Consider the following 24,641-nt stretch of genomic DNA (forward strand, 5'->3'; position numbering starts at 1 on the left):
GCTTGCAGCTATATTTAGTATCTATTATCTTAGACTAGGCCTTTCCTAGCAGTCTTAATTTTGACAGCAAATTCTGATTTAGTCTTAGTCTTTTGAACACACCATTTAGTTTTAGTCCTGAAATGGTATAGTCTTAGTCTAGTCGTAGTCGACTACATTACATTTTAATTAGTCTCAGTCAACAAAACTTTCTTTCCTAGTACTTTCCTACAGACCTGGTCGCTTGTTTCTTTCGCAACGCCCCACAACCTGGCAACGCCTCCCCAGCAGCAACGTGCCTTGCCTTCCAGCGGAGAGAGAACAGAAGAATGGATGTGTTAGTGTAGTGTGGTGTTCTCCTCCTCCTGCCTAACAAACATGAACACAACACACAACAACCTCATCCTGTACATCTAAGAAGGCTGTATATATTGGTGCTATTATTTTCTTGTCATCATCATCATCATCCGTGCTTTTATTGGTATATTTCTCTGGATCTTCCTCTCTGTCTCTCCCGGTGGGAACACAACAGACCTCCCTCCTATCGGATTCCCGTTTGGCTTGGTAAGTGGATTAGATCATTTTTCCCTATTTATTTTTTAATAACCCATCTCCCGTTGGCCTTATGTGTTGCTGTACTCGTTGGGGCTGATGTGCAAATGGATGCGGCATGTGTTTCTTTTAGGAAGGAAAACTACAATGAGAAAGGCATGGCCTTTAATAGTGTGATAAATGCTTGTTAATGCCGTGGCAATCAGAGAGCCCATCCTATCCTCCCATGGAGAGAAAGGAGAGAGAGATAGAGAGAGAGAGAGGCTTGCAGTGTAAAATAGATAGTGAGTGTGTGTGTGTGTGTGTGTGTGTGTGTGTGTGTGTGTGTGTGTGTGTGTGTGTGTGTGTGTGTGTGTGTGTGTGTGTGTGTGTGTGTGTGTACGTACAGAACGTAAACATACGGTCCTCTGCTGCAAGCGACTGTTTGGAAACATTGTAACGGGTTGGCAAGCAGCTGCTTGAATGGGGGGGGGGGGGTCGTGTGTGTGTGTGATGTGTGTGTGTGTGTCAGTCAGAGAGAGAGAGAGAGTGTGCGGCCATCGGACTGCTTTCCTTGGGAGAAAGAAAGGGTGCGTCTGTCTGTCTGTCTGTCTGTCTGTGTCTGGGAGAAGTGAGAGAGTCAACATGAATGATGATGGTGATGGTTGTTTTCTAGCTATGTTGCCTAAATGCATTTTTTTGTGTGGGGGGGTCTGTGTGTCATGCATGGGGGGGCTTCATTTTTATCTTGTGTCCCCCCTCTCTCTCTCTTTCTCTGCATCAGACACAGAACAGAAGCGTGTAGGATCATGGCTGGTTGCTCCAGTATAGTCCCCACCCTGTTTTATCACTGCTGCTGCCGTTTTTATATTAGCATCCTGAATGTATATTTATTTATGATCATCATGTCCTGCTATCAACCCTCCATAAATCCATTGTCATGATGCACCGAGGAGGTGGCATTTAATTAAAAGGGGCGAGGCTTACTCGGTCATATAGCGTACCAAAAAAAGATCCTCATTGATAATTTAACCCCGGGAGTGTCTGTGTAGTATGAATGCAATCAAAACCATTTTGCTTGCATTTGTTACACTCATGTCAATGTGACAGGGGTCTTCAACAGAGGGTCCGGGACCCCCAGGAGGTCCTCAGAGTTACTTCAAGGGGTCTTCTGTTATATCTTTGTGTGATCATAGCAGAGATGTTTTTTACATGAACAACTTGAACCATAGCATCTCTATTTTGAGCTGAACTTTAGCTGAAATGCTGCAAGGCATTGTGAGCTTCTAGATCGGCTATTTTCGGCAAAGAGGTGAAGGGTCAAGTTTATTAATAGTATTGATGCTGATATTGCACGTTAACGTGAATCCGACATACACTGACGACAGTGCTGTCAAACAAGGCTATATGAAGCTATAACTATGGTATGGAGTCTATGAAGAAGTTTAATCTGCAACACAGTTCTATAGAAATGATGTACTGGCGGGGGTCCCTGCTGTCACCAATGTGGATGTGGGCCCCTCTTCTGACTGACAAAGGGCCCTTTCTGCTTGTACTGCGGGCCTCGCCTCTAGTGTTGATGTGTTAATAGACAGACGGTGTTGATATGTACTGCTGCTACTACTACTAGTGCTGCTAAAGCCGCAGCATGCGGACGCCTTGAACGAGCTTAAATGACAGTTATCCTATGTAATCCATAATCCATTTAATGGCTGCCCTGCAACAAGCTACTGGCACACACGCACGCACGCGCACACACATGCATGCACGCACGCACGCACGCACACAATAATCAGATTTGAACTGGGGACCCTCCAAAACAATCATTTTGAACAGGGGACACCCCACCCTGACAAGCACTTGGAATTATAGGAGTTCTGAGTTGAGGCATGACATTTAGTTTAACTCGGTTCCACGGATAAATATTGTGAAAATAGCCAAACTACACGCTTGCAGATCGGCTATTTTCACAATGTTTGCCTCAGTTTTACGTCATATTTGGCCAATCTGGTCCGTATTGAAAAGGTCACTTTAGAAATGTGCAGATACCCTGTATATACAGTACACCTATACTGTATGTTGGGTTAAGGGTTTGTTTACTGTTAATCATCTGAGGACACACACACACACACACACACACACACACACACACACACACACACACACACACACACACACACACACACACACACACACACACACACACTCTGGAGGTAGAACTAGAAATCCTTCAGCACTGGGAGGTTCCGCTTGGTTCCAGACGTTAACACTGTAAAGATAATGGCTCTTTACTTGACCGTAGGGAGCAAGGGTCATTTGTACAGGGTGATAGGACTTAGGACAGCCACTGTCTGTCTGGCTGCCATATGGGACCTATAGCTAAAGTAAACAACTCTCTGCGTGCGTGCGTGCACGTGTGCGTGCACGCGTGCACGTGTGCGTGTGTGTGTGAGATAGTGTGTGTTGTAGCCGGTCAGTCAAGTCAACTCACCGCTGGGCAAACTAAAGGACTGTATTTGTTTTTATATATCCTTATATTTATGTTCTTAAATTGTCACTTTAGAAATGTGCAGATACCCTGAACACACTTATACTAGTATGTTGGGTTTGTTCACTGTTGAGTGAGAAAACAATGTTGCACATTAAGCTAATCCTCTGGGGAACCCCCTGCAAAATCATTTGTGGACCCCCCTGGGTGTCCCGACTCCCAGTTTGGGGAACCATTGGTGTAGTGTACTAAGTGTAGACTGTAGGGTGTTTTCAAGTGGCTGAAAAAAATCCGGATTTGTTTTCTTTAACATGAGGAGGACAGACGCCGTTGTTGTGACAAAAGTATAATGAAACGAAGCACAGAAGCTGTGAAAAGAGCGCGGCGGGGTCACTAGAAGTCAGCCGGTCCTTTCTGTCGGCCCCCGCCAGCTCCATAATGGACTGTCTGTCTGTTTCCTCCGAGCGGGTCGGGCCTGATCTGCATCCACAAAGCAGCGGCGGGCGGCAGCGCGCTATTCTGGGCTGTGGTGGAGAAAAGTACTCAACGTTTTAGTAAAAGTATCAATACTGCAAATACTCTGTTACAAAGTAGACGTCCTGTATTCAAAATGGGCTTGAGTGAAAGTACAAAAGTAATGGCATCAATATGTACTTAAAGTAGCGAAAGTAAAAGTACTCATTGTGCAGACTGTCCCATTTCAAGTTGTCAAATGTATAAAAATCTTTTGAAAATAGCATATCTACAAGCTTGTAGATCGGCTTTTTTCAAATTGATGAAGTGGTTAATGTATGTTGTAATAATAATCAAAATCTACAAAGTACAGTAACTAGTAAAGTTTAGAAATGATTGTAGTGAACTTAGTGATGTAAAAGCACAAATAACCCATTTTGGGCGGGAACCCCTTTTGGTGTTAGCATTATGTTATGCTTTAGCTATTGAAAAATAGCAGATCTACAAGCTCATAGCGCGCCACCGAGTGGCGCGCTACGAGCTTGTAGGTCTGCTATTTTTGAAAAATCGAAGAACGACTGACATAGAAACAGCTTTTTCAGAAAACTGTCAGGATGTAGAAGACATTTTTAGAATCTGATCTCAGGTCAAAATGGGTTAAAGTAGTACAAACACCTCAACATTGTGCAGTACTTGAGTAAATGTACTTTACTTTCCACCACTGGGCACAGCGGAGTCACAGACAGCCCTAACAATGTGACTCACTGGCTTATACAGTGCAGTTAATGGGTTGAAAATAACCACTAGCCTTTTGGCTGGCACCCCCACCCGCCCACCCCCAGGCAGGCACATGCCTTAAAGCCTATTGGATTGTGTTTTGCGAGGGGGAGACGCAGACGGAGCTGGAATCGGGAGTCGTGTTGCATCCATTGTCTGGCCAGAAAGAAACGCATAGCAAGCAGAGACCATGAAAAATGAGCGAAGACCCTAGGACATTGTGGTAGCGATGATGTATTGTTTATTATTTTTTCCTTCCTTCACTTTAAAAGTAAACTCTAGCTCGGCTTTCCTGCGGCTTTGTGCGCAAGGGCTGAATGCATTTCTTAAGAAGTTAATTATTCAACTGGCTCGTGGAGAATGCAGGGGTTTCAATATTATATTTGCTCGTGTGGTTAGAGTTGTGATGAGTAGCTGCGATGAATGGATCTATTCTGGAACTTGTGGTTGGTTTGCCAAATGAACGACATGGTTCAAAGCAGGCCTATTGTTGTAATGCAGTTAGTTACAACAGCACGGAAGATATGTCCTGGTGATAAAGGCACGTTATTTAAAGCTCACTTAACTCATTACAGGCCCGGAGTTAATAAATACATTAGTACTAGTCACGGAATATTTATATACCCAGTAGGATCGATCCCCGAACCGCGTAAACACGTAGGTTTTCTCTGTGCTTCCACAGAACATTTTGGAAAAATGGAGAGCCAAAGACGTTTTTTTTCCCTCCAAAATCCAATAACACAGAAGTCAACAGTGCAGTAGTAACAGTATAGACAATACCACGGTAAGTTTAGGAATAAAATTAGGTTTAGGCATTATAGTTGTACTGCGGTTACTTTTAGGATCCAAGGTTAGGTTTAGGCATAGTTTTACTGAGGTTACTTTTAGGATTAAGGTTAGGCTTTTGGCATAGTTTTACTGAGGTTACTTTTAGGATTAAGGTTAGGTTTAGGCATAGTTTTACTGAGGTTACTTTTAGGATTAAGGTTAGGTTTAGGCATAGTTTTACTGAGGTTACTTTTAGGATTAATGTTAGGTTTAGGCATAGTTTTACTGAGGTTACTTTTAGGATTAAGGTTAGGTTTAGGTATAGTTTTACTGAGGTTACGGTTAGGAATACCTGGTGGCGACCATTCCGTGGTTGCCGGATTTGACCCCGGGGGGAACACGTTTTGGGGCGAACGTTCTTTGTATTCGTCTACAGTGCATCTGTGCTGTAAATCGCTAGGGTATCACTCGCCAAAGATAACTGATTTACAAGCCATCAGAGCACCTCGTTGTCGTCCTACTGCGGAGTATAAATTCAGCTTAAGTGAGCAGTGTACATGATGAGAAAACATGTTTCAGATGAAACGGCAGCAGCACTAACAATGGAACTCCCACTCGCAGTCTGTTGATGTATTAGCTCCACTATCTGGATGGCTGGATGGCATTCTTGGGCAGCCGGTCGGTCCGCCATTTTACTCCGGAACAAGATATTATCTTAGAAACTACTGGCTGGGTGGGATTTGCCGTCCATTTCATGCTCCCTGTAGGATGAGTCGGGTTAATTTTGCGATCAATGGCCTTTTCCTCTAGTGTCACCAATAACTAACCGGGAAGGCATCGGTGGCGTTTTAGATTTGAGCTAATATATCGTCTCTGTCGGGGCTAAAAACCTCAAACTGTTACTTTTTAGTATTCAAATTCAAAAGCAGCAAAAGTAGCAGATTGACAAGACGAAACGTGTCGCTTTGCGCCGCACTTCGAGCTTGAGGATCTGCTACTTTTGATGCGTTTGTGTGGCGCTGTAGTGTGATCAAGTAGGTTGTCAATTTACGGAAAAAAAACACAAAAAGTTCAAATATGTTGCCCGACAGCAACAGTATAGCAACATAGGTTTTCAAGAAAACTGTTAGTATTTAGAGAGACATTTGGTAGAATCGGCCTCTTTGCGGGTTGAGCCATAAAATTGTCCACTTTTCACCCGTGACGTCTCAAAATAGAAAGGGGTGGATTGCCATGAAACCTGCTGAGCTCATTCATGCTCCCTGGAGGGTGAAGCATCCTCTGTTGCCTCGTGGCTCAAATCACACAACACAGCCGTCTTCTCTGCTCCAGCACACTACATGTATTTATGAGCACAGGTACAACAGTATGAGACTGTGTACACTACAGGCTGCATCAACAACAGACAGTACATGGTTTTCTCATTAATGTCTCCTTCTTCTTTATTTATTTTGCTGTGGATAAGAAAAAACGAGCCTCTTCTTCTCCCTCCCACCTGGCTGTCATCCGTTTCAGGTGCGCTTTATTTATTTGAGATGATCTGAGAAGGGATTAGATGAGAAGAGCAGTTGTCAAAGACATTCCAGGCTTCAGGAGTGATCCCTAGAGAGAGTGAGTGTGTGTGTGTGTGTGTGTGTGTGTGTGTGTGTGTTTGTGTGTGTGTGTGTGTGTGTGCGTGCGTGCTGAAGACTATTCTTGATGTTTGAGAGGTCGTCTGACATCTGTCTGTAACGACCGATGTATGCCCTTTTTATTGATTGAACTTTCTATTAATTGCTAAAGGTACAGAGGTATCATTTTGGTGGGTTAAACCAGTCAAGTCAGTGAGTCGCGTGAGTTCCAAAGCTAAAGTGTGACCGCATGCCCCCCCCCCCCCCCCCCAAACCCTGAGCACAAGACAACCCACTCCCCACACAAAGCATCCATCCAGGGGCCAGTGTGGTGTAGCTTACCCAGGTTGAGTTACCGCCCGGCGAGGCGAGGTGGGATGGATGGCACTTCAAACGCAGCCCTTTAACTCAACACACCATCATAGGGCCGCCTGCCAGAGGGCACCGTGCTGAGTCACCTGATAAGGGCCGCTGGCGGTGGGTGGGAGGAGACCACCGCTCCTCTGTGTCACCTGATAGGCTCGCTGGCGGTGGGTGGGAGGAGACCACCACCACCGCTCCTCTGAGTCACCTGATAGGTGTCGAGGATTTCTGAGAAGCAAACGTTTAATAATATCCCTTATGAAAGTAACTCTTCTCCATTAGTTGTATTCTGTGATTCTGCCTAAAGGAAGTAACGGGGTCCGTACGCTCATTGGTCCGACATGCGGAAAACGACCAGATTAAGGTTGGCGAACATGCGTTAAGGTTGTCGAACATCCGCTAAGGTTGGCGAACATGCGTTAAGGTTGTCGAACATCCGCTAAGGTTGGCGAACATGCGTTAAGGTTGGTGAGCGGAATAAGGTTGGCGAACATGCGTTAAGGTTGGCGAACATGCCGTGCTGCTCCGTGCTTGCGGTTATGGTTAGGTTAGGGTTTGAGGTAGGTTGTCGTTGTCGGACCAATGACTGGTCGGAACTTAGTACTGCACCCGTAACCTTTGAAGTCGGACCTTGGGACTTCTCATCCCTAGTAAGGATTCACATGATTTGTTTTGTATTATTATTATTATCTATTTTACTTCCTACTGTTCTAAGACTACGTTAGACAGATAGTCACCACCCATGCTGGAGAACAGGAGCCCCTACTCTCAACAGGAATGGACTGGCTGCATCTTCCAGACCCTGCTACGCACAGCTGAAGACCGAGAGTGCTGGAGATCCCTGACTGCCCAAGCATCCACCATGACACCCCTACGGCCCCCTAGGCCATGGGATGAGTAAGAGTAAGAGTAAGAGTTCTAAGACAGTAGGGACTGTTTCTTCAGGTTGTTGTCTGAGCTAAACAATCAACAGACACTCATGTGACATGCAACATGTTTGTTTCCTATAGTTGTAGCTGTGGCCAGGTATAAAAACATGTGAATCCTTGTTCAATGAGCCAGACTGGGTTTCCATTGCATTGACAGGTCATGTAAGTTTTGGCTCCTTTACTCGAGTAAAATCAGTCATACTTTTGTCTGAATTCTTGTCTTGCGCACCTGGGTGTAGTCCTCCTGGTCCACAATTATTGCGTAACTGCACCCGATCGCAATTATGTGAGATAATCGCAGTTATCTTTACATAATCGTCAGGATCGTGTCTGTATAAATGCGTTGAAAGATAATAATCTTTGAAAGTATTAAATTGTTGAATATACAGTAGGCGGCCTACGTTATGTTGGTAATTGGTACTGTTCATTGTCAGTTATTTCTTTGTATATTTAAGTTATCTGCACTGCTGAAGGCTTTGGTTTACAAAGTATAAAGCGAAAAGGGCAAACGGAAATGTCATTCTTATTTATATGTTCAATGCCCAAAACACAATTAATTTGTTAAGTATGTCAATTAATCGTCTACTAAAATGTCACGATCGTGACAGCCACACCTCTGTGCGTGTGTTTGTGTGTGCGTGTGCGTGCGCACGCACGCACACGTTTTTAACCCGCGCCACACAGACACGTGGTGCCTGCCTCTCTCTCTCTATAGGTCCTTGTTCCGCTAACATTTTGCTGACCTTTCGGTGGAACAGCTGCTGCTGCCATTTGAAAACAAAGAGTACAAATGTCTGGACGCCAGGCCGTCTGCCTGAAGCCCTCCGTCGGGCAGGGAGTGCCTAGTCCCCTCCCTGTTGGCCTTTTCACGAGGACAGGGCCCTCATCGGACCCCCTGTCCCCCTGGAGTCCCCTCCCTGTTGGCCTTTTCATGAGGACAGAGGGCCCATGTGTCTGAACATAATTGTTCCGAGGCCCAGATAACGGTCGTTCATAAGGTGTGGCTGTGCGTCGGTGTCCGTGATTTTGATGGTGGAAAAGCTTAGCAGGCCCACCATGGCAAGACACAGCAGTTGTCCCTCAAGTTACCCACCCTAGGGAAGGAACTGATATAAAAACTCATGGAGGTCCCTCAGCCAATCATCTTTTAGGGCCCCCGGCCCCCCCACGCCACTAGATGGGTGGTCAAGGGTCCTCGTTGTCCCGGTCCAGAATCTGTCCGTGCCCCAGTGCCCCGCCCACACTCAAACATACTTTGAGTAATAGTTAGGACTTTTGATGTAAAGTGAGGGGTGTGTGTGTGTGTGTGTGTGTGTGTGTGTGTGTGTGTGTGTGTGTGTGTGTGTGTGTGTGTGTGTGTGTGTGTGTGTGTGTGTGTGTGTGTGTGTGTGTGTGTGTGTGTGTGTGTGTGTGTGTGTGTGTTGCAGCCTGTTTGGGTCAGGCAGAACAAGGGCACCTCGCTTGTCAGGTGCACTCAAGCGACATCTTACACACACACACACACACACAGAGAGAGAGCGTGCAACCATCTATTCTAGACCAAAGAGCAGTGAGTGCTGAGTGACCTACAACTGTCTCTTCTGCGTTTCATTCTCCCAGAGTTAGTAGGTCGCACACCCAAAATAGCCGATCTGTACGAGCGGCGAGCCTGCGTTGCGAGCTGGTAGACTGGCTACTTTCGATGCGTGACACCAAGTAAAAAATCACCCGTATCATCCACTGTGGTTGTCGTTGTTTTCCAGGTATTAATTAACTGTGTGTGTGTGTGTGTGTGTGTGTGTGTGTGTGTGTGTGTGTGTGTGTGTGTGTGTGTGTGTGTGTGTGTGTGTGTGTGATGAAGGGAGTGCAGTGGAGACAGCATCATTTTATACAGCCACGGCAATAATCATGAGCGAATATCGCACAGGCACACACACACACACACAAACAGTTCGTTCACACCCTGCTGTGGTGTTGCCTCTGTTTTGATCCCCATCTGGACGGTCTCTGTTTCACTGTGTGTGTGTATTTGTAAGCAGCTTGCCTTATCCAGGTGTTTATCACTGACTTCCTGATGGTGGCAGCTGGCTGTTTTGTCACTGTGTGCACTCGCTCCACTCGACCCGCATAGACAATGCTTGCATCAAAAATGCAACAAACCAAACCATGCCATTGCAGTGATTTTTGAATTAAACAGGAATAATTACGGGAAACATAGAAATAAAGATGAATGAAGAAAAGAAGAATGACAATCAATTAAAAGTTTGTACGTTGGTTGTAGCACATGTTAAAGGTGGTGAGCATCATCTGGTATGAGTTTATCCAAGGCAGTTTTATTTGTACAGCACATTTCAACAACAAGGCCATTCAGTGAATTGCGTCAAGCAAAGGAAACAATTATCCAATGGCATTAGGATGCATGAAACAAAAGGAAAACAATTGACACATTATACAGTTAGGTCTATAATGCAGAAGAGAAAGAAAAATGAAAAGTAGCTCGATCAAAGGCAAACATAAACGTCTTTTATTAGCTGTGTGTTTTAAAAGAAATATGAGCGGCAGCAGCTCTGCAGTTTTCTGTGTTTGTGCGTTTAGGGAGGGACCTGCGTTTCCCATGTTTGTTGTCCTTTTCCCTGGCCTGAGAAATGTGCCGGTGCAGAAGGCACGGTACACACCATTCACACGTTACGAGGTCCAATCACTGGTGGTGGCATTACTGACCATTTAACGGGAAAAAGGGGATTCTGGGGATATAGGCAGGGAATAAGGTGGATGCCGACCTGCAGATGAGCCTCGCCGTTTTTATCTCCGTGTTAGAATGACACGGCCTGATGCGAGAAGCTCTTCACCGCTTAAGCCCTACTTCAGTCAAGGACATAACAGCGGAAACGGCAGATCTACCAGCAGATCTCCAAGCTTGTGAGCTTGGTTTTTAAAATAGCATTCACAGAAAAAAAGGTTTGACGCGGGGAGGGCAGTGGGCACACGACGCAGATGAGGCCCGACTGAAAGCCAAATCAGAGCTCCACTAAAATAAACGGCAGAGGAAGTATGCAGGGACAAAACAAGCCCCCCCCCCTCCCCATCCCCACCGGTAACCCAATACCACCATGTGTCATGTCAACAAGGAAGTCCCTGGCTTCTTGTTTTGGCGTGCATGCTCTTGTTTTGGTGTGTATGCTTGTGGATTACCACAATTAACCATTACAATTCTGGAGGGTCCAACGTATTTGCATAATTAATAGATGTGGAATCCTACATGAGTCATGTGGTTTCCACCCGACAGAGACGAAGTATATTATTGAGCAGAAATTATTCTTCGTACGATTGATGTGGACAGACTGAAACCACACCATGGGACATGTGGACAGAGACTTTAAATACCGCAACGGGCGTGAGAGGTGCTAACACACACACACACACACACACACACACACACAAACACGTGGGCTTAAAGTCACATAGACAGTCCATTAAGAGAGAGGTTAAGTTGCCATTGTTTGCCTTTCATCTGAGAGGGGATTTCACCGGCACACTGACGCTGAGAAATCCGAGAGGGACCCCGATGAGCCGAGGTTCAAAAAGCATTTGATCCTACATGTGGTTCCATTATCGTGGACCGTCTCTGTGGGCATCGTGTGATTGTCAAAGCAGCAGCACCTCATCCACAACACCTGTATAACCCCCGCCTGAAACCGATCCCTGCATCTGAGGGCCAACCGTCCGTGTAATGGAGGACGGTCATGCCCAGAGGGAGTCGACAGTGACCGCAGCTCCACAACCACCAAGGTTATTGTTCGTTTACTACTAAGACTAAAACTAGAAGGGGGGGAAATTATAATTGCGTAAACTGAAACTAAAATAAACGGACACTAAATAGAATTGCACGGGACTTTGTTTTAGTGTGTGTGTCATGCATTCTTGACTCGGATGTTATCTTTTTCAGCTTCTAATCTATAAATCAACGTTTTCCTCATTATAACCTGAAGAACTAAAACTACTGATCTAAAATTAAGCCAAATTCAAACGCGCCTCCCCAAAAAAAGACAACTATAATAAGTGTGTTTCCAACTGTCCGTATGAACTGAACTGAAGTGAGGAGCAAGGCAACCACAGGGCTAAGGCGGAGAGATTGATTTATGATCTGCTGTGTCTGTGTCTTTTATTGTGACTGCACCTTGCCTTGCGGGCGTCGTAGGGAACACGGTCCTATAAAGAGCCGGAAAAGGCCTGGTGTTGACAGTGATGGGTCCTGTTTGATGGACGGACTGTCTGGGAGACAGACAGACAGACAGACAGACAGGGCGTACAGACAGAGGGATATAATGGCTCTTTGTCGTCGAGTGCTTCCTACTGGGAACACATGTCTCAGTGCGGAGGCTAGCGAAGCGCTAACTCAGAGGAAATGGTAATGTGTGGCAGTGTCGCCAGATTTCTTCGAGAGAAATGAGCAACTAGATAAGAAGCGACAAACGCATTAACCCATTTTGGGCGGGAACCCCTTTTGGTGTTAGCCACCGAGTGGCGCGCTACGAGCTTGTAGGTCTGCTATTTTTGAAAAATCGAAGAACGACTGACATAGAAACATAGCTTTTTCTGAAAACTGTCAGGATTTAGAAGACATTTATAGAATCGTTCCCAGGTCAAAATGGGTTAAGCACTTCAAACCTATATGCATCGGGTGTTTGAAAATAGCTGATCTACAAGCTCACAGCGCGTCCCGTTGCGTCACGTTCACGTTGGGAGCATTTTAACAGCACAACTCTGGTACGAGGGTCCCTTCTCTGGCACAAAATGTTTTCAAATGGGCATGAGCAGACATGGCAACACTGATGTGTATGTGCTGTCTGCCACACACAGCAGCTTGGAAAATATGCATTATTGACTGGGGGGGATAAATGGGCCGTCCAGAAGAGGGATGGGGAAGAATTTACTTCCTACTTTACAGATTGCTTTCAGTCGCTCCATTTTGCATCCCTGATTGGATTAAACCCACCCAATGCTTACGTCAGGGCGTTCCAAATGGCTCCTGCCAACAACGGATATAAGATTGATAGTAAAAAAAACACTTTTCTTTAAAGCGTGGCGCCTAAGAGGCAAGCTGTCTACAACTATGTATTTATTTAGTTGATTTGCACAACAGAACTTATGCCAGTATACATACACATACTTAATATATAGCCTATTACTTCTTTCCAATGGAAAGATGACCGATAGTTAGTTAGTTAGTTTTAAACAACTATACTAAGCCTGGTGTACTGTGGACTGTACTGCGGTCCAACATATGATCTCTGGTTCTTCTCCTGAGTGACATCTGACCCTAAATGACCCCAGCTTGTGTGTAACCTCACCCAAAAAGACCACTTCGTCACTCTCTCCCCCTCACATCCCAGATCAGCTGCTGCGCCATGGAATCTTAGCAGGTGTGTGTGTGTGTGTGTGTGTGTGTGTGTGTGTGTGTGTGTGTGTGTGTGTGTGTGTGTGTGTGTGTGTGTGTGTGTGTGTGTGTGTGTGTGTGTGTGTGTGTGTGTGTGTGTGTGTGTGTGTGTGTGTGTGTGTGTGTGTGTGTGTGTGTGTGTGTGTGTGTGTGTGTGTGTGTGTGTGTGTGTGTGTGTGTGTGTGTGTTTTCTCCTTGGCCGCGGACCCCCGTCTGATCTGAACAAAGTGTTATGCCAGGGCCAACCAGAAGAGAAGATTTGTGTAAATAAGATCGTCAAAAAGACCAGGAGTATAAGCTCGCAGCGCTGTGAGCTTGTAGATCTGCTATTTTTTAGAACAATACTGTTCTAAATCCTAAGTTTTCTGAAAAACTTATGTTGGGGACTTTAATTGAAACACACACACACACACACACCCACACACACACACACACACACACACACACACACACACACACGGTCCAAGCATGCAGTGTTAATTTAACTTAAGACGGAGCTGTGCATTTTTCACACTAAAGCTAAGCTAACAGTGTGTGGGTCTCAAATAGAATGCAGTGTTTCTCCTCTCTGCAGCCCACTGTGAAATGCCTCCTCCACTGTGTGTGGACCGTACGTCCTGCCCCACATGTGGACCGTCCCGCTCGGACGACCCCGCGGTTTGTGTGTAGTGCTGTTTTCCGCTCGCTGACCTCGGGGTCAACATTCCTCCCAAATCCGCCAAGGATCCCGTCTTTTATCCCACCAGTACAGTGGGGTTCCCGCAACATGTGAGCAGCGTTGCCACGTATGCTTATTAGAAGCCACTGTTTTTTCTTGCTTGCTGCTTGGTCTCATTTCTAAAGTGTAGTTGCTTATTTGGGGCTTGCTGTGTAAATGTTGTTTAAACCCAGTGGTTCATCTCAAACATTTTCGTGTCAAGGAAGGAATCCCATATGAATATGTATTTTTCTGCAGACCTCCCATCTGAAAATGTTTTATGCCCCCCCCCCCTCCCCATACAAGATGAGTGTTGTTAAATGTTTCAAAAGGATTCTACTTTTTTCTCACGTCTTCTTCAAGATTCTTTTTGAAAAGCTCACATGCTTGTGAGCTTGTATCGGCTATTTTCAAATAGCCAATGTATACTAGGTTTAAAGGGGCTTGTGTATGTAGCCTATAGTCGCTTCTTCTGGGCTTGTTTTCATAGACCTGGTTGCTTGTTTCTCTCTGAAAACCTGGCGGCAGCAGTGCCCGTGAGGCCCTTCTGGGTCTCCATGGAGGTCTGTGTAACATCACAACACACGCCAGTGCTTCTTAAATGTTTTACTTTCAAAAGGACCCCCTGAACTCTCAGAGTTACACACCTGTTCCCCGAGGGTCCCTGGGCCTGGACCCCACTGTCCTAATTTCTATTTTTTATTACACACTATATCGGATCGGTACTACTCTGTATCGACTGATATTGACTGATTAACTAATTTGTGCCTAGGGTGACTTGACTTGTGCTTCCGTTTGAAATGTGTATAACATTTTCAATGAATCAATCAATACACAGGTTGTGAGTATTGGAATCGGTATTGCTGCATCTCTAGTCCTCGCTCTGAGAAAACGTTGAAGAAGACCCCTGACTTAGACCCAGAAGCACACAGTGAAAGAATGTTCATGTATCCATTTGTAACTCTTGAGAGTGTACCATGGTATAACCCCTCTACGGGTTCATCTTGTACACCCTCGGAGTTAAAAATAATTTTTTTTTACTGTGCGAACGGGATACTGGCCAAACGTGTGGAAAATGGATTCCAGACTTCAGAGGATCTGGGAATCTGGACTTGATTTAGTCAGTTGTCAGGCCCTTGAACTGTGGTCCCATAAGGGACGGTAACACACTGCATGTAAGCCCTGTCGCCTACATGAAACACCAATCAAAGTGCACTTCTCCTCAGCTCTGTAAACACACACGGAACCATTCTCACCCGTGTTGTTTCCCCCCCCTCTGGGCTCTACAGCAGGGCTAGTAATACACATCAGGGAGAGGCCTTGTGTGCTGTTGTGTGTTAAAAATCACACCTGTGTGAAGTGAGTGGTACATCTCCGTGTTGGGGCCCCCGGAAGTTCCAGGCCCACAGGAACGCACGCGCCCAGGGTGCCGGCCCGCTTCCGGCGAGCCACCCCGCCTCCAAAACTGTCCAGAAATGACAGAGTTACCGTGTGGGGGTCCCCAGGTGGTCCCTCTACTGTACTGTACTGTCACTGTACTGTACTGTCACACCCGAAATCATCATATATACAGTTAATATGTGTGTGTATGTTAGGCTGCGCAACAGTGACACTTGGTCAACCAAACGCTATTTTCGTGCTCGGACACAGCCAGCCAGCCAGCCAGGGACACAGCCAGCCAGCCAGCCAGCCAGGGACACACATAGCTATCTATAGGAGTGGTTGCACCACTCAAAAATGCAGTGCAGCATACATCTCTCCCCGACATACTCCATATTAAAGGTCTCAGTCGCCTCCACCACTGATTGCAACCATTTGGATCCCATAGACGCCTGGAAGCACGTTGCACTGTGAAAACAGCCTATCTACAGGCTCCCATAGACTGGAAGCACGCTGCACAGTGAAAACAGCCTATCTACAGGCTCCCATAGACTGGAAGCACGCTGCACAGTGAAAACAGCCTATCTACAGGCTCTCCATGCGTCACAGACGCATTTGTAACACGAACAGAAGAAAAATCTTGGTCACCGGAGCATAAATCCAGCTTTTACTGTAAGCATTATAACATTGTTGTTCCTTCGAAAAATGAAATAGAAATAGAAAATTAAAAAATATATATTGTTAGGGTTAGGGTAGGGTCTGATATTTATTCCTGTAAAAAGCCATGTTGGCTTTTAGGGCTGACAGTCAATCCTGTAGGTGTGTCTTCACCTCGATATGTTCAACTTCAGAAGCATCTTCCATAAAGTCTTAAAAGAGTCACGGATATTTCATGCTTTTGTATAAAAGCCGTGATTTCCTCAGTGCTGGTTGGCACTGGCAGTATGTAGAACAGCAGGAACAAGTATATTACTAAAACATCATAATGTTACATAATGTGTTAATTAATTATTTAGGAAACGGCACTAGTGTGTGTGTGTGTGTGTGTGTGTGTGTGTGTGTGTGTGTGTGTGTGTGTGTGGATGGGGGGGGGGGGGGGCAGGCTCCATTCACAGCACTGGTTCACAAAGCTCACAGTCACAGTAGGACTCGGTCATACAAGCCATTTTCAGCCGTGGGATTTTATTTATTTTTTTCCCCCCTGCCCCCCCCCGTTTCACCCAGTTCAAAGTCATCTGGTTGGGGATGACACAGCTGGGCGGGGTAGAGCGCCCGGCTCCCTCTTGAAGCAGCGGCGTGTGGCGACGAAAGAGAAGAAAAAAAACATGATGAGAAAAAAAAGCCAGCGAACGAACGAGAGGTTTCGCCTGGTGGAAGAAACCACCAGTGGTGGAAAGTACATTTACTCAAGTACTGTAATTTTGAGGTATTTTTTTTGGTGCTTTACTTTAGTATTCCCAATTAACAATACCTTCAAAATGTGGTACTTTTACTCCACTACATTTACTTGAAAACTTTACTTACTACTAGTTACTTTGTAGATTCTGATTATTATTACAAAACATATTCTGCCATTTGAAAATAGCTACAAGATCACAATGCGTCGCGCTTGTGAGCTTGTAGATCTGATCTGATATTTTCAAACGATTTTTATACATTTGAAAAGTTGGAACGGGACATTCTGCATAATGACTCAGTACTTTTTACTTTTGGTTCTTTTACTCAAGTACATTTTAAATTCTGGACTTTTACTTCTAACGGGAGTATTTCTGTATTGCAGAATTGATCAATACTTTTACTTAAGTAAAACATTTTGAGTACTTTTTCCACAACTGGAAGAAACCACAGTGTGGAGGGAGAGGTCACCACCGCCCAACATCCATGAGGTTTTATTGGTTCGTGCGTGCGTGCGTGCGTGCGTGTGCGCATGCTTGCGTACATGTGTGCATGCATGTGCAGAGCAAAACAAGCCCACCGAAGTGACGGTCGCGTTACAGACACTGATACACATATCTGTTCGTTTTAGCAGTCATAATGTTGGATCGTACGTCTCAAATGTCACTCTGGAGGAGTTCTTTGAACGTGTGTGTGTGTGTGTGTGGTGGGAAGGGGCAGGGCGGGGCAGAGGGAACACTGTTGTGGACTGATGTGTGCAGTGGTGCCAGAGTTTACGAGAGAAATAAGAGCAACCAGGTCTATGAAAACAAGCCAAAAAAGGGCACTTTGAACCTATATGCAGCAGCAAAATGCATTGCACTGGCTGAAAATAGCAGACCTACAAGCTCAGCGGAGGATTGGAATTGGGGGAGAACCGGAAAGAGTGCGATGGGTTCACGGGGTTCATGAGGAGAACAGGGGGGGGGGGAGTGTGTGTGTGGGGGGGGGGGGTACAACCAGCAGCGCTGCGTGAGCCCACCGTAACGTCACCCCAGAGGATGACGGCTCGGAAACATTGAGGTCATCCTCATCCTCGGCCCGTTTTCCTCTCCTCTCCGCCGACATCTGTGGAAGAAGCCAGTCAGCCAGTCAATTCAATTCAAAGGAGCTTTATTGCCATGAGAAAACATACGTTTGTGTTTTAAAGGATAGTAGTCCTTAGGGTGGTTGTATTCCACTGGCGAACCTTCTTTTATCGCAACAGTTCACAAATCTTGCTGCGGTTTTCGCACTTCTCCATAGTCAGTCAGTAAGTCTTGCTGTGCTGCGCTGTGCTGCGCTGCGCTGTGCTGTGCCACTGTTACGTTCTTAGCCTACGCATGTTTCATGATAACTACTTTTTATATATGTGATGTATGCCATGCTTTTGTTATTGCTTAATGTTAGTCGCTCTGGATTAAGAGCATCTGCTAAATGCCTAAATTGTAAATTGATTGTGCTGCGCTGCTTCACATGGTCTATATAGGCTGTCTGCATGCTGGCCGGCCTCTCCTGTTTTAAATCAACTGGCTGCCATGTAGGACACAGTCTGAGCTAGAAACAGCACCAGTGACCTGTAAAGAGCTGCAAAACCGGCCATGTGTGTCTACAAGGCGTGCGTGATTGCGTGCGTGACTGCGTGCGTGACTGCAGGCCTGCCACAAGTATTACATAATCGCCCTAATCGCAATTATTTGAGATAATCCAATCACAATTTATTTATATAATCACAATTATTTTTTGGGGAAAAAAGTGAATATATTTTCAAACATTAAACACAATGAATAAAGCTATAAAGCTATAAATCATGACGGCAGGGCACTGTGTCTGTGTGTGTGTGTGTGTGTGTGTGTGAGTGTGTGTGTGAGTGTAGTGCACAGTAAGTGCATGCATGGCAGCAGCAGTAGTAGACAGGCAATCTCTCTTGCCAGATCTCATTGACTAATACCCTGGCAGCGCTGCCATGGCCAACGGGGGTCCCTGACTCTGCGTTGGGCTGTAGTAGTAGTATCTCTCTCTCTCTCTCTCTCTCTGTAATGTGTGCGTGCTCCAGTGACCTCATCTATCCAGTGACTCCTCCTGATTGGTTTAGACAGACCTCCACGTGCCACGCAGGCCAGTCAGTGATTGGTCAGACCTCCACGTGCTACGCAGGCCGGCCAGTCAGCAGAGACCACCGTGTCCGTCTGGCACTGCAGTGTCCCCCCCCCCCCCACCCACCCACCCCCCGCTGTGGGCAGATGGGGGTGCGAGGGTGTTTGGGTGAGGGTCCACGGAGGGTTCAGAGTCAGCCAGCTTGAGGGACACATAAGGTTTGGGATGCGGAAGAAGTGGAGGAACCAGAGAATCTGTTCCATCGCATTTTGGAACCGTTTTCTGGGAAGTGCTTTTATCTACGCTGTCAGAGCTGGTTATGTGGACTTCACTTCACGTCTGCTGTACATCATGGTCGTGGGGATGGATGTACTTGAACATTAAGCCAACCTATATGAGCCATTGGTTCCTAAACTTACCAAGGCTACCTGCTTACTTATATGTGCCGGAGCGATATATCGGTGTAGCTGTGGTGATGATGACACAGAACTGACCGCTGTTTAGGCCAGGGCAGAGCCATAGAGTAAGACATAGTTACGACATTGAGGGGGCAGAAAACAGCCCGGTCACGTGGTTCATGTAACTCGTTTGTCACTGTAAAGCCTATAGACTTCATTACTCCAATGCATTCCGTAAACTTCCGGTTCAGGCCTTTGTCACTATTCGCCAATAGAAGTCTATGTAGATTAGAAGAGCCACCATTGGACTGGCCCCATGAGTAGTCGTAACTCTGTCTTACTCTATGGCTCTGGTCCAGGGTTTCTCAAAGTGGGTGCCGTGACGTAAGTCCATGAGTGCCGCAGAATACTTTAATATTTGGAATTCATCAATGTCACTTCAGTTTAACCACTTCTTAGTCCCTCTAGAGTCTAGACTTAGTGAGACGGACGAGAGTTGCACTGTACTTGGCGCGTTCTCTTTCAATCTACAGTGCTCAATCTACAAGTCTCTTGGCCAAAAATAGCCGGTCTACAAGCTCACAGCGCATCACGTTGTGTCGCGTTGTGAGCTTTCTATATCAGTAATTTTTTGGCGAATGTTCCCGCCCAGAATAGAGATGCTGGGGTTCAAGTGGTCAAACGCCAAGTAAAAATAGGTCTGTCCTGATGGAAACGGACATTCTCTTAAGTGTTCCTCGTGACGTACTGGATCTTAGAGCAGTGGTTCCCAAACCTTTTCATGTCAAGGACCCCCAAATTTACACGAATTAGCCCGTGGACCCCCATTTGAAAAGATATGCCAGGGACCCCCATAAGAGAAGATTTTTACAGCTCTAGCAGTGATTCTCATTCCATTTCATTTCAAGGACCCCCAGTTTGACATGCATTAGTCTACCGACCCCCATTTAATGGCATTTCTATCTCTGAGACTCCAATTTATATCGTAAAATCAATGTTAATTTAACTCTGAGGGTTCCAGAACCATAAGGGTCCATTTGGTTCCAAACTATCATTTAGCTGGGGACCCCCTGGAAATCCCTCAATGACCCCTGGGGGTCCCCGGACCCCACTTTGGGAACCACTGTCTTCGAGGGAACGTTTCACATAGCGTAGTATGACATAAGGTTATAAAAAATAACAATTGTAATTAAATTCATGGGTGCCGTGCCCGTGGTGGATGATAAAAGTCATTTGCAGGAGTGACCTGAGCACCCCAAAAAGTTTGAGAACCTCCGGTTTAGACGGAGCTACAGTAGGTCGCCTGAAACCAGGAGAACTTCTGTGATCTGTAAACAACACAAGAGAGCTGTTCTGTCATATCCGCTGCTCTGAAAAACCTCCCTTAATTATTGTGAGAAAGGCGTGTGCGTGCATATGCGTGCGTGCGTGTGTGTGCGCGTGTGTGTGTGTGTGTGTGTGTGTGTACAAACTGTTCCCAACCGATATGCTACTTACTTACAGGCTGTGTGAAAGAAACTCTGTGTGTGTGCGTGCGTTTCATTGCCCCTAAAGCCCATGGGCAGGCGTCCAAGGGGACCTCCACTGGTCATCGTGGGAACATTCCTGACACTGCATTATTCCATAATTCCCTCCATGTGTGGCTCTGCTCCCCATGGCACGGAGCGTGGAGAATCACACCAAGGAGCAGCGTTCAGCTTCTTGTAATCACAACCAGACCTGTGTGTGTGTGTGTGTGTGTGTGTGTGTGTGTGTGTGTGTGTGTGTGTGTGTGTGTGTGTGTGTGTGTGTGTGTGTGTGTGTGTGTGTGTGTGTGTGTGTGTGTGTGTGTGTGTGTGTGTGTGTGTGTGTGTGATGGGTGAAGTTGCCCCTCGTCGTGTTGTACAGTTGTTGTATTCTGTATAGCAGAGGTTCTCATTCTCAAACATTTTTGTCTGAGAATGATTATTTACACCCCTGGCTGTAAATAATGTTTTCATCCACAGCACGCCTAAATGACATTGTTACTTTGTAAATCCTTACATTCATGTCATTTTACGGTACATAGCCTAAATATGTAAATCTTTTTTTTGTTTTAAAGATTTGTTTTTGGCTTTTCTGCCTTTATTGATAGTATCAAGTGAAGATGGACAGGAAAGAGGAAGAGAGAGAAGGGGAGAGACATGCAGCAAAGGTCGTCATGAACGGGATTCGAACACGCAACGCGCGTCAGGCCATGTGCCTGGACCACTAGGCCAGTGGGCGCCCCTAAATATGTAAATCTTTCCCCCTAAGATACAGTGTGTCACGAGGAAAACTTGAGAAAATTGTAGTTTCCATTACGACAGATTGAAAATAACCTCATACTTGACATTTTAACCACTTGAACCCCAGCATCCCTATTCTGGGGGGAACATTCACCCAAAATAGCAGAGGTATCATATAGAAGGGTGTGTTAATTCTTTATAAATGTTTTTGATCATTGTTTTAACTGTTCAGTTGACATTTCTGGTGCAGCCGAATCCTTCAGAATAAAGGCGCTAGAGTGCCAGGCAGATGAGATTTTATTCTGAAAAGCGGAATCTCCCATTACTAGTTACTACATGGCGCTAGTAAGTCTGATCTGTTTTTAGAAGCGTTTTGTACATTGTAACCGACACACACACACACACACACACACACACACACACACACACACACACACACACACACACAGCAGTGACTTCCTCCCTGACAGGACACAAACAGTGGTGTTAAGTTGTTTTGTTTCACCCAGTCCCTGCATATACTTCCTCTGTCGTTTTGAGCGCTGTGCTCTGATTGGCCACGCTCAGTGTGTGTGTGTGTGTGTGTGTGTGTGTGTGAGTCGCATGAGTGCTGTGTTCCCATTGGCCACGATCCGTGTGTGACGTCACGTCGCACCTCGCTTTGAGTAGCGAGTCAGTGTGTCAAACCTGTTTTCAGCCAGTACTGGATTGGAAGAGTTTTGTTGTATAATTTTTGTAAAAGTATCGCGCAATAAACTACTTGTCTGGTAGTTCGCTCTGTCTCAGAGGAGGGCTGTGGACAGTTCAGAAACATGTCTACTCACTCTGTCTCAGAGGAGGGCTGTGGACAGTTCAGAAACATGTCTACTCACTGTGTCTCAGAGGAGGGCTGTGGACAGTTCAGAAACATGTCTACTCACTCTGTGTCTCAGAGGAGGGCTGTGGACAGTTCAGAAACATGTCTACTCACTCTGTGTCTCAGAGGAGGGCTGTGGACAGTTCAGAAACATGTCTACTCACTCTGTGTCTCAGAGGAGGGCTGTGGACAGTTCAGAAACCTTCCTAACAGCAACATGCTATCTTTCCGGGAAGAGAAGGGATGTAGTTTCTATTGGATTGGAATCCCCATCGATGATGTCACTGGTAGGCAGGCTTCTGTAACTGTCCACTGCCGGACCAATTAGACACAAGAGTGGACAGAAATTCCGACATCTTATAAGTGAGGCCAAACAAAAACCAGATTTTTAATGTTGAACTGCATTGCGTTACAAGGCACATTCCTATTTACCTTTTTAGCAAAAGGCCGATGCACACCTCAGAAGGCTAGTGACAGGTGCGTAGGGCAATAGAGCATACTTAAAAAGGGTATCTTTGAAAAACAAAGAACTTGCCAAAATGTTGCTCTTTATTGGGTCGACGTTTCGGTCGATTAGACCTTCATCAGGACAGACAAAAAGACATTCCTATTTACCGCCATGTACTTTGTCTTTAGATGTTGAGTTATTACTGCGTTGCGTTACAAGGCACATTCCTATTTACCGGCATGTACTTTGCGGTATAACAGCGTCTCCGTTGCAGCCAGCCATAGTCTCACTCTGTGCACAAATGCGTTGCAGGGATCAATACTAATGCACCTCCTTACCCAGATTTGGCTTTGAAGCCATCAATCGATCAACAAGCCTCCCCCCCCCCACCACCCCCCCACAGCCGCTCAGGGTCACCGCCAAACCGTTATCCTGTTCTAAAGCTCGCATTAAGATGACGTTGCGGTGCTCCTGAGATCAATACACTGCCCGGTGTCCAGACATTACTAGAGGAGCACGTCCTGGCCAGCTGATTTGTTGTGAGCCGGTGTTTTCGGATCTTTTCCTCCACCGTGGGGTTGGGAGGGGCTGGGGATGGCGGCGTGTCACAGGCAGATCGGCACGTTGATTGGTTCCTTCCGCCGCCCGTCGTGTTGCGCAGCGTTAATCACGTGTGGTGGTGTGATGTAAGATTCTAAAAACTTTTTTGCCTTTTCCCACAACCTCAAGTTTTGATATGCATTAGCTTACAGTATTCATACTTTAGGTCTGAGTTTTGCCTTTATTTGGATACTACAGTGGAGGGTGACAGGAAACATGGGGTAGAGAGAGACGGGAAGTGACACGCAGCAAAGGCCATTGGGCTCGGGAATCGCACCCACAACTCGCTGTCAGGATGCAATAGAGCCTATATGTGATATGTGCGCCTTAACCGCTAGGCCTCATTGTGTTTTTTGAGTGGTGCAACCACTCCAACGAACAGCAATGTCCGTTTGTGTGTGACTATGTGTGTGACCAGTACCAATGAGTACCAAAAGTGGCGCTGTTGTGCCAGAAACGGAGAGAGAGAGATAGTGCTGCATGTTGCCTGCTAATGAGAGAGAGAGAGAGAGAGAGAGAGAGGTGGGGGATTTGCACCACTCAGTTCACACAGGTGTGATTTTTCTTTGTTTTTCATTTTCTTTCCACTTGGACCCCAATCTACTCTGTAAATTCATCAGTGATAATGTAACTCCTGAGTGTACAAATTGTACCAAATGGACCCTTATTGAACCCATTTGGTTCCATTTGTACACTCTCAGAGTTACAGACCTGTAAGGGTCAATTTGGTTCCATTTTTACGAGCACTGCTTTGAGCACTGCTTGTAGAGTAGGTCATGTGACATCAGGAATGTTCACATCACTTATTAACCTTGACCTCATCATCCAATCAGAGGCGGAGATGTTTCTGCATCATCCTCATCCTCTTCATCGTCAGACATCGGTGGCCATTAGGTGGTCCATCTCTCTGGCGTCTGTGTTATGGTCTGGTCTTGTCGGAATCTTATTTGCGTAGATATTAGTCTGGAATGAAATCTAGAGTGAAATCCAATCACAACTGAGACCAAATCTGCTGAGAGCAATTTGTTTGGGGGGAAATTGCAGATTGGTCTGGTTTCCAGGCTAATTAAGACCCTGTCCCTCTCCACTGTAAGCCTAGAGCCGAGATATAGCAGATCTATAAGCTTATACTCTAGATCGGCTATTTCTCGGTGCATGACACACAGGCACGCAACTACGTATAAATCATGTT

The 24,641-nt window shown here is 45.9% G+C and overlaps 1 protein-coding gene across 1 annotated transcript in view; it reads left to right on the forward strand.

Annotated features, from left to right (window-relative positions):
• Positions 1 to 239: 239 nt before the first annotated feature.
• Positions 240 to 24,641, forward strand: part of raph1b (Ras association (RalGDS/AF-6) and pleckstrin homology domains 1b) — an 87,163-nt gene continuing 62,761 nt past the window's right edge. Inside the window, 1 exon segment of the mRNA XM_079495744.1 lies at positions 240 to 543. The gene's annotated coding sequence lies outside the window, so the exon portion shown is untranslated.

Source organism: Electrona antarctica (genome assembly GCF_951216825.1).
Source record: "Electrona antarctica genome assembly, chromosome: 24".
NCBI classification, from domain to species: domain Eukaryota; kingdom Metazoa; phylum Chordata; class Actinopteri; order Myctophiformes; family Myctophidae; genus Electrona; species Electrona antarctica.